Genomic DNA, 11,448 nt, shown 5'->3' with positions numbered 1-11,448 from the left:
ACAGATGCTAACCACATCCAGTACATTACCCTGAACCACACATAGCCAAATTAGAGACAGGGCTAGACATTTTTCATAGAATATTTAATATATGACCATGGAAGTTTTGATGTGATTACACTTATTGAGAATATAGTCTTATCTATAGTTCTAAACATTGAAAAAACACTGTCTTAAATATAGGAAAAGACAGAAGTGATAACCCAGTGCCAGGAAGAAAGCCAGAATCTCTTCTCTTCCGCCGCCATTTTAAATCCAGGTCCACACAATGCTCCGCCACCTCCGCTGCCAACGCCTCTGCCGCCGCCGCCAGGACCCGGGCTGCGCCAGGACCCGGGCTGCGCCAGGACCCGGGCTGCGCCAGGACCCGGGCTGCGCCAGGACCCGGGCTGCGCCAGGACCCGGGCTGCGCCAGCACCCGCTGCCCACGGCTCTGTCACCATGGAGGACATGAACAAGTACAGCAACATAGAGGAGTTCGCAGAGGGATCCCAGATCAACGCGAGCAAGAACCAGCAGGATGACAGCAAAATGTTTATTGGAGGCTTGAGCTGGGATACAGGCAAGAAAGAGCTGACAGTATTTGTCTCGATTTGGGGAAGTTGTAGACTGCACAATTAAAACAGATCCAGTCACTGGAAGATCAAGAGAATTTGGATTTGTGCTTTTCAAAGATGCTGCTAGTGTGGATAAGGTTTTGGAACTGAAAGAACACAAACTGGATGGCAAATTGATAGACCGCAAAAGGGCCAAAGCTTTAAAGGGAAAAGAACCCCCTAAAAAGGTTTTTGTGGGTGGACGGAGTCCAGATACTTCAGAAGAACAAATTAAAGAATACTTTGAAGCCTTTGGAGAGAGAGAGAACATTGAGCTTCCCATGGATACAAAAACAAATGGAAGAAGAGGATTCTGTTTTATCACATACACAGATGAAGAACCAGTAAAGAAATTGTTAGAAAGCAGATACCATCAAATAGGGTTTGGAAAGTGCGAAATCAAAGTTGCACAGCCCAAAGAGGTGTACAGGCAGCAGCAGCAACAACAAAAAGGTTGACGAGGTGGATGGAGTAGCTGGTGGATGAGGTGGAGCTAGGGGGCGTGGAAGAGGTCAGGGCCAACTGGAACCAAGGATTTAATAACTATTATGATCAAGGATATGGAAATTATAATAGTGCCTATGGTGGTGATCAAAACTATAGTGGCTAAAGTGGATATGATTATACTGGGTATAACTATGGGAACTATAGATATGGACAGGGATATGCAGACTACAGCGGTAAACAGAGCACTTATGGCAAGGCATCCCAAGGGGGTGGCAATCACCAGAACAATTACCAGCCCTACTGAGGAGGACCTGGGAGAAAGCAGGAGGTGTAAAGAAACCATCTTACAGGATGACATTGAAGACTGCTTGATCTTCTGTTGACCTAAGATGATTATTTTGTAAAAGACTTTCTAGTGTGCATGACACTATTGTCTCCAACTGTATATAGCTGCCAATTAGTTTCTTTGTTTTCACTTTGTCCTTTGCTATCTGTGTTATGACTCAATGTGGATTTGTGTTTATACACATTTTTATTTGTATGATTCGTGTTAAACCTCCAATAAATGCTTCCTTATGTGAAAAAAAAAAGAAGAAAGCCAGATAAGTAGTAATCAATGCATTTCGTTGAATGATTACTTCTTTCCAAGTAGTCATTGAGGAAGATATGTGTACATTGAAAATCCAACACTTTTATTTTCTATGTGTTGTAGTCTGTGTTATTCTCCTCTCAGATCTTTAATCTTTACTCATGAATAAAAGAATGAAGAAGCTTCATATTACCACAATGATCCAGTGCTAATATTTGATGAGTTTTATTTGGGGTCAGCTTTGTTGTACGTCTAGAGAAACTATTATCAGTTCTAATGATGAGTAAGTGGTACATTTTTTTCAATTGCAGATAAGAGAGTGTCTTTAATAAGAGAATGGTAGAATGAGGTAATAAAAGAGGCATGGGTAGGAAAGGTGGATTGGGGGAAAGGAAGATAGAAGAATATATATATTTACTAATCAAACTAGTAAGCAGCTTGGCTTTGCATAATCTACCATATTATAATCATTTTATTTCACTATTCCAGGTTCATTATCTAAAGTTAGTGAGCACCCAAGATAAAAGCTAGGTATAATTTCTTCTTCGCTTCTCTAAAAATGAAAGCATTTGTCCATGATTAATAAATTATTCTGTTATTGATTTTGCTTGGATGCATTTAAATGAGTAATATTTTTAAATTAACATAGCATACAGATTATTTATCATGAAGTTTGAGGGCTTTTAACAAAATGCCCTGTGGTTTTAATTTTTCATTTTTTCAGGGAGCAGAAGAGTTGGAGAGGGACACTGATGATACATTGTCTGTTTTTCTAATCACCAATGTTCTACTTACAGCCCTATCTTGATTACAGAGGCCATCAACATTTTTCTGAGCTGAGAGGATGCCTTAGGAAGAAAGATTCTAATTGGTGAAAGTATAACAGGGTGTGGCCTCCTTCCATTGAGAATCACTGTCCTGAATAACCTGTTGGAGATATGCTGTTATTTTACCATATCCTTAACAAGTTACAGCAGAGAGAGAGAGAGAGAGAGAGAGAGAGAGAGAGAGAGAGAGAGAGAGAGAGAGAGAGAGATAGATTGAGAGAGAGAATATAGAAACAACATCTCTACCTAGCAGGCAACTGAGGGTCAAATGCTCTTTCATACCTTAATTCCAATTTTATTGCTTTGATGACACAGCTTGACATAATAAACAATTTTCACTCTACACATGTTGTTCAGATTTTCTTGAGCATGAATGTCTGTACGGAATGTTTCTGATGCATCTTTTCCTCTTATCCTATTTAAATGTTGCTGTTTATGAGTTATATCCTTTTGTGCTAAGGGTCACATAGATCATTCTCTACATTCATCATATCCAAATATTATCAGAAGAAATGGAAAGGTTATTATAACACATTAGATAAAATTATCTTCCAGGAAGCTTTTGACTCTCATTTTATTGTTTCTCTTATAAACCTGGTTGAGCAAAATGTCAGGCGTTTTACCTTATCAATACTACTAGGTCCCGACATCATGACTTCTCATAAAATATTTATAAAGTAAATTGTACACAAACTTTATTTAAAGCTATCAGTTTTTCACTGTGTTTGACTAGTGTTCTAAGGTAAGGAATGCCTACTTACACAGACATACAGAATGCAGATGCCCAGGAGTACATCTTTTGCTGGCATCCTTACTATGCTAAGGCTGTTTCCTTTAAGTATTTAACATGTTACTATATCTTTAGCCCCAGACTAGGTTATGCTAGGATAGCAGGATTTAACAGCACAATGTTATTTTTCTTCACTGCCTATATCAAAACTAATAGCCACTGAGCTATTTCAGAAAAAAAAAATCTATTCGGAAAGACAGCTCTATATTTTCAGGCAACTTTAGAGGTCAGGTACCTTTGGGCACATTGGATAGCTGAGTTAAAGAATCAAAATGTATAGAATAACTTACTGAGTTGTGCTTGCAATTTCAGTGAACAGCCATAGGTGATTTATGACTTTGCTGGGTTTCAAGCATGTCTTTGCCAATGTTCTATTGCTATGAAGAGGTACCATTACCACAATACCTCTTATGAAGGAATGCATTTAATTGGGGTTGGCTTACCAGTTCAGAGGTTTAGGCCATTATCAGCATTGTGGGAAGCATCACAGTACACAGGCAGACATGGTGCTGGAGAAGGAATTGAGAGTTCTACAGCTGGATCCTCAGGCAGCAGGAAGGGAGAAGCACTGGGCCGGGCTTGAGCATTTGAAACCCCAAAGTCCACCCCTACTTTCTCCAACAAGGCCACATGTACCCCAACAAGGCCAGACCTCCTAATAGTGCTGAGCATTTAAGAATATGAGCCTTTGGGGACCATTGCTATTCAGACCACCACAGGGTACAACCACTAGAGGGATCCCTTGTTAATGAAAGTCACTCTGTGAATATAAGTGAAAACAGATGAACTGGTGCCATGACATCTGTGAGCTGTGACATTGTTTTCATCTTCATAATCTATAGAGATTCCTTTAACATACATACATCATACCCAATCAAAACATTAAGTTGGAATTATATTAAGTAGAAATTAAATTGTTTTGAGGAAAAACATAACTGCTATCAAGATACAATTGTCTAGTTACAATAACAAAAATCCCAAGCTTCTCTTTTTGAGTAAGAAAATTTCTCTTAAAAGCTAAACTATATATCTGATGTACGGAAAAAGTAACTGTTGAAATAATCAATAGAACCATTTTTAATAAGCCAGCGAATGTATTTAAGGATGTCAATGGAAGTAGGAATTTTTAATGCACAAATTCCCTAACTGTGGCTGAAATCCAAATTAACACAGAATTATAAAAGACTAAACAGCATTTGCTGATGTATCACAAGGGACATATTTCCCCCTGGCTATGCTTGCTGCCTCTGCAGGATGAATAGTCAATAATTATTATTTGGTATCACATATTTTATAGAAACTGTCAGAACATGCAATTAGTCAGGAATGATTAAATGGTAATAAAAGAGTTAGGAATAATGCATTGGCTGTGTAAGTCATCAGTGTGTGTCACATACAGTTTTTAGAATGTTTTCTAGCCTACTGGTTATTAAATGTGGTCCTGGTTGGTAGGAACAGATGACCTTTGATTTAGGGACTTTAAAATGTATAACTCTTTTTAAAATGGACTATATTTGTTCAACTACTTTAGCCCTCAGTATACTATAAGCCACTCTAGAACTCAATATGGAAATCAACTATAGATTTGGTACCACTGTCTGAAAGCATTCATTCTGGAAAGTTATACAAAAGCCTCAGTTATAAACTGATTTCACAGCATAGATGCCGTGAACAGTTACGTCTCCAGAGAAGCTGCAACCATTTGTGACAGCTGAGTTCTGAGATCAGCCTTAAAGACAGAATTGATTATAAAACTAACTTTAGACAAAATTCTGACCACTCAGCATATCGATTAAGTATTCAAAAATGCTATGAATCATCTTAGGTAAAGATGGTTTTTAAGGTTACCTGCAAATTAACCCATGGGCAAGAAGCAAAGACGACTTAGAACAGCACTGTAGATACATTTATATTTTTCTATTTTGTTAAGTCATAACCTATATAACAGAGATATATAACTGTAATTTGGATTGTTTATTTTGAAAAAAAATTGGGATACTGTAATTCTCATTGAAAAACCTTCAAACTTATAGGGTGTTACAATTGATATCATTAGTTCGTAATAAGTGATGATAAGTTATGCTCCATTTCACCTTTGACTGTTGAAATCACACCCTAGTGATAACCATATTATAGTGATGGATGGAGTGTTTTGGAAATGTCTGTGGTCCACAGTATCTGGGATGCAAAAGAATATTTTCCAGGTGTATAACCAGAGAAGAATAGTTTAACATAATATTTCTCATCCTCATAATTCACATTACAGAATATGGAATCTGTTCATTTGTGAATCCTTGAAGGTGGTGACATCTGACATACTTCTGAAATGTGAGACTGAACTTAATATTCATAATGAACTGTCGACATCCATGCTTTGCTCTCATACTTGGCAACATTACACGGGCATTACAGACTCGCTGTTGTGCAGCAGATTTTTAAATGAGCATATTTCAAAGCTCCCTATAAAGTAATGAATTAGAAATTGGCTTTGAATTCAGCTTGGTTGGCAGCTCTTATTTGGTACATAGATCTCATGAGACAGTGGTTTGCAGTCTCACAATAGAAATTTGTAACATTATACCATGATATTGAAAATACATGCTTGGCATTATATTTGAACCATTTTTTTGAGGGTTTACTTTCATATTTCTTATGTAAGGCTGTACCCTTATACCACTATTGTGTAGAATGTAGAATTTAGGATAAAGTTAAAACAGTGTTGACCCCATCCAAGTTGGGATTTATTACTTGAAATACCAACAGGATTCATTGTACCAAGGCTTAGTTTATAATAGATTTACATGTTATGAATCTCATGGACAGCATTGCAGTTCATTTCAGGGCTACAAGACAAAGAAGAGTAATTAGATCCTAATGAAAAGCAATCATTTTTAGCATTGGTGTCTATTTATTCAGAGATGTATTTTAGGAAAGTTGATTGATTAAGCAATTTTGAGCATGTTACAGATACTTGGGGTAATATATGGTGTACATTAAATATCAAGAGGTGTATCTTACCATCACACTGTTTAGATTTTGTCTCTGAGAGCAGGGAGAGTTGGTGTCATAAGGCATTTTATTTTTACCCTACACAGTCTCTAAAGGTTTGCTTTCTACCTCTCAAATGCATAATGTTCACATTTCTCTTTTCAGTTTTATTTGCGTATTTCATTTTATCTGTAGCCTCCAATACCGTTTGCCACCATCCCTTTGGTGGTAAAGTGTTTCTTCCATTGATATTACCCGATGCCACTTCACTCAGCAGTCATCATGGCATATTTTCAGCATTCCTTAATCCTGTTTTTTTTTTTTTTACTTGAAGTATAATAACCAGTTTTATTTTCAAAACCAAAATGGATTGAAACATAGGCGACACTATCAGGTGTAGCAGGTGTTACTACTGTGCCAGTGTGGTACTACTGTGCTTCACTTTCCTCCTTTTGCAGAATTCACTCGATACTGCCTTTTGAATTTACTTTTTAAAACTGAATTCCACTTTTCCTATGAAAATTCCTACATATTCATTATTTCTGCTGTTTGGTATACTCATCAAATTCTACATTGCCTTTGTTTTAGCCATCTCACTAGACTTGTACCCAAATGTCCCGTTTTTCAATCGTTCTTTTAAAATAATTTTCGTCTATGGTATTTTGCCCGTATAGGAGCCTATGAACCATTGCCTGCAGTGCCCATAGAGGTCAGAAGAGGGCGTAAGTACCTTGGAACTGTAATTACAGAGAGGATTGAGGTCCCATGTGGGTGCTGAGAATTAAACCTGCCTTCACTGGAAAATCGGGCACTGCTGACTGCTGAACCATCTCTTTCTCACTCTGGAGCCCTGGCTGTCCTGGAACTGACTCTGGAGCCCCGGCTGTCCTGGAACTGACTCTGTCTGTAGACCTGACTGGCCTGGAACTCGGAGATCCACATGCCTCTACCTCCTGAGTGCTGAGATAAAAGGCATGCACCGATACCAGCCAGCTTAATCTATTCTTATAATCAATGCTCTAAACTGTTTTGTGTAGTTCCAATAAAATTTTGTCAGGAAAAGAGGTTTATTTTTGGCCCACAGTTTGAGAGGTTGAAAGTTCAAGGCAGGAGGGGGTGGGGGCTACATTGGGAGAGATCGTCCCACTTAGTCACAACATCATGAATGGCAAATGAGATGCGGACTCTTTGGTTCTTCCCTTTTTAGTGTCCCATGAACTAGAGATACAAAAAACAAAAACAAAAACAAAAGCAAACAAACAAACCAAAAAAAAAAAAAACCAAACAAACCAACCAACAGAATCAATCCTTTTGAAGGGTTTCCGCCAATGACTTAATTACCTCTTACTAGGCCACCCTCTTGAAGGGGCTGAGACTGGAAGCCAAAACAGCAACAGATAGATCACTGGGAGACATATCATAGCAGTCAACTTTATCAGGCTTTTTACATCCAGTGAGAAAGCAAGCGCGTCATGAAACTGTAGTTGATGAAGGGTTGTTCTTTAGTCATACTATTGCTTCATTAACGATGACAGAATGGGAGTAGAATAGTGTTCATTGACCTTCCAGGGGAGTGGTAAATTTAACATGGCTTCTCTACTGGGACAGCACCAACAGCCCACATGATAACTCATATAAGTCCATCTTGATGTGTAAGATGAGTTCACTAGATCTTATGTGCACAGCTGTTGATTTCCCTTAAATACCTGTATGTTCTGAGGGGCCAGTTCTACACCTTCCACACTCTTAATTAATTAATTAATCAATCAATCAATTAATTATTTATTTCATATAAGAGATTTTTTAGTTGTTTTACATATCAGCCATGGATTCCCCTGTCCTCCCTCCTCCCCCCCCCCAGCCTTCCCCCTCAACCCACCCCCCATTTCCACCTCCTCCAAAGCAAGGTCTCCCCTGGGGAGCCAGCCCAGCCTGGTACATTCAGTTGAGGCAGGTCCAATCCCCTCCTTTCTGCACCAAGGCTGAGCAAAGTGTCTCAGGATAGGCCCTAGGTTCCAAAAAGCCAGCTCATTCACCAAGGACAGGTCCTGGTCCCACCACCTGGAGGCCTCCTAAACAGTTCAAGCTAATCAACTGTCTCACTTATCCAGAGGGCCTAGTCCAGTTCCATGGGGGCTCCTCAGCTATTAGTTCACAGTTCATCTGTTTCCACTAGTTTGGCTATTTGCCCCTGTGCTTTTTACAATCATGGTCTCAATATCTCTTGCTCATATAATCCCTCCTCTTTCTTGTTTATTGGACTCCTGGAGCTCCATCTGGGGCTTAGCTATGGATCTTGGCTTCCATCAGTCACTGGATGAGAGTTCTATCATGACAGTTAGGGTGTTCAGTCATCCACTCACCAGATTAGGTCAGCTCAGGCACTCTCTTGACCAAGGCTAGTAGTCTATAGTGCAGTCATCTTTGTGGATTTCTGGGGACCTCTCTGGCACTCTGTTTCTTTCTATTCCTGTGGAGTCTTCATTTATCATGGTATCTCTATCCTTGTTCTCCCACACTGTTCCTGATTCAGTGGGTATCTCCCGCTCCCAACAGTCTAATTAAAAATGGGCTACAGAGTTAAACAGACAATTCTCAACAGAAGAAGCTCAAATGGCTGAAAGACATTTAAGGAATTGCTCAACATCCTTAATCATTAGGCAAATGCAAATCAAAACGACTCTGAGATACCATCTTACACCTATCAGAATGGCTAAGATAAAAAACACTGAACACAGCTTATGTTGGAGAGGTTGTGGAACAACAGGAACTCTCCTCCACTGCTGGTGGGAATGCAAGCTTGTACAGCCACATTGGAAATTAATATGGTGCTTTCTTAGAAAATTGCAAAAAAATCTCCTCAAGACCCAGCTATACCACTCTTGGGCATATACCCAAGGAATGCTCAAACATACCACAAGGACACATGCTCAACTATGTTCATAGCAGCATTATTTGTAATAGCCAGAACCTGGAAACAACCTAGATGCCCTTCAACTGAAGAATGGATAATAAAATGTGGTACATATACACAATGGAGTACTACTCAGCAGAGAAAAACAATGACATCATGAGGTTTGTAGGCAAATGGATGGAACTAGAAAATATCATCCTGAGTGAGGTAACCCAGACTCAGAAAGACAAACATGGTATGTACTCACTCATAAGTGGATACTAGATGTAAAGCAAAGGATAAACAGACTGCAACTCACAACTTCAAGGAGGCTACCTAATAAAGAGGACCCTAAGAAAGACACAGGAATCACTCAGCAACAGAGAAATGGATGAGATCTACATGACTAAACTGGGGTTGGGAGGGTAATGGAGTGCAAGGGTTGGCAGAAAGAGAGCTTAAGGGAGCAGGAGATCCCAGCTGGATCAGGAACCAAGCTCTAAATTTATATGGCTTCAAGTATGCAATATAATTGATGCAAACCTGGCCTCAAGGTTCTATCCAGTGCTAAAATGATATAAGTAACTATAAGATCAGACAACATAAAGCAGAAATGAAAATCAACCAGACTGTGGGAAAGTTACATATTTTTGTGTATGCCATATTTACCCTTATAGAGGATTCTTATGTTCTCAGCAAAGCCTAATCAACCTTGGGAAGGAAGGCTTATTTTACTTAAGTCTTGGAGGTAGAATAGATAGATAGCAGAATATTGAAAGCTGGACTTACTCTGCATAGAACTTCAAGATCTATTCTCAATACAAACAGTGACATTATCTGTGAGAGATACTTAATGAACTCTCTATTTCTCTGTATCTTTCTACTTACACTCTCTCTCTCCCATCATTTTCCTCCTCTCTTTTACTTTACTCAATGCTGGAACTTGAATCTATTGATTATAGTCTTTTAATATGTTCCACCATCCATTGTAGGATTATAAATCAATGTTTTAGATAGGTATTGTATATGAATATGTGATTTCAGTACTGTATGATTCAACATAAAGCATTAATATTATTTTATCAGAATATTTAGAATTTTATTTGACAATGTGATGCACATATTAGTTCTTGCATTATTTTTGGCATCATTCTTTTTTTTCCATAATCTTTATTTATTGACTGGGAAATACTCATTTTTACCTTCCATTTGAATTACAAAATTATTTCTCTAACTAGTTTCCAATTTTCTAGATTTGTTTCCTTTAAGTTATACTATGCACAGCTAGTGCATTTCTCTTCATAAATAACCTTTTATTTATGTTTATGTTCTCTTCGTGCCACCCACCATTGGTAACCTTCTTTGGGCTGTATCATGTTTCTTTAGAATTTCTACCCACGCAGTAGGCAGTGTGCCATGAATGAATAACCTCTTTTGGAGTTGCTGGATAGTGAAGTTCCATAGATTCTAGAACTTGACAGTAAGACCCTTCTGCTGAATAAACCACACAATTAAGTAATAGAATACAGTAAAAATATAGAATACATTCTTGATTGGAAGCTTCATCCCTACTGGCTAGGCTTCATAATTCTGAAAGATGTTATGTAAGCTACCAGAAGAGAAACATGGTTATCAGACATATCCAGTTACAAAACCTGCAAGCTACAATAATCACTGGCATAGTGAGACATGTCCACTTGTTCATTAGTGGCATGAACGTGATAGGAGTAACTTATAACTTTCTGTTTGGATTTAAGTCCTTTTCCACAAGATTAAATCCACATTTGGATCAATTACTAGGCCAAAACCTATAGCTAAATGGGTCATAGGCCCTAGGGGGAAAACTAATATTTATTCACTTACTATTTATTCATTTAATATTTTAATCATTTGATATTTATTATTTATTCTTACCAATTATTTTGCTAAATGGACACGATGACAAACTAAATCCTAACAGCTAGTTGTTATACCCATAGATAATTGAATCTCCCAACTCTCATATGAGAATCCTTAATTTGCAGTATATGGTTATTAAATGAAAGACCCTCCAACTATCCGAGGTGTATAGAATAACAGACTGTAGAATTCACATTTCTATAGAGAACACAGATATTGTACCTGACCCCCAAGGCTAAGGGGTCATTGCAGAAGAGGGTTGGGAATCGTGTAAGAGTCAGAGGAGATAGAAGACTACAAAGAAATATTATTTTCTGGATACTGCAAAGTAGCTCACAAATGATCTCATACCAGTTGCAGCAGCCTCCCCAAACCTGCACAAATCCAAGTCAGACTAAATGTCTGCATGGGGAAGGGAG

At 38.4% G+C, this 11,448-nt stretch overlaps 1 pseudogene; it reads left to right on the top strand.

Annotated features, from left to right (window-relative positions):
• The first annotated feature begins 438 nt into the window (after positions 1-438).
• LOC118580533 lies at positions 439-1,436 on the top strand (annotated as a pseudogene).
• Positions 1,437-11,448: the final 10,012 nt, after the last annotated feature.

Source organism: Onychomys torridus, chromosome 3, assembly GCF_903995425.1.
Source record: "Onychomys torridus chromosome 3, mOncTor1.1, whole genome shotgun sequence".
Taxonomy (NCBI): Eukaryota; Metazoa; Chordata; class Mammalia; order Rodentia; family Cricetidae; genus Onychomys; species Onychomys torridus.
This window is presented reverse-complemented; position numbering and strand designations above follow the sequence as displayed.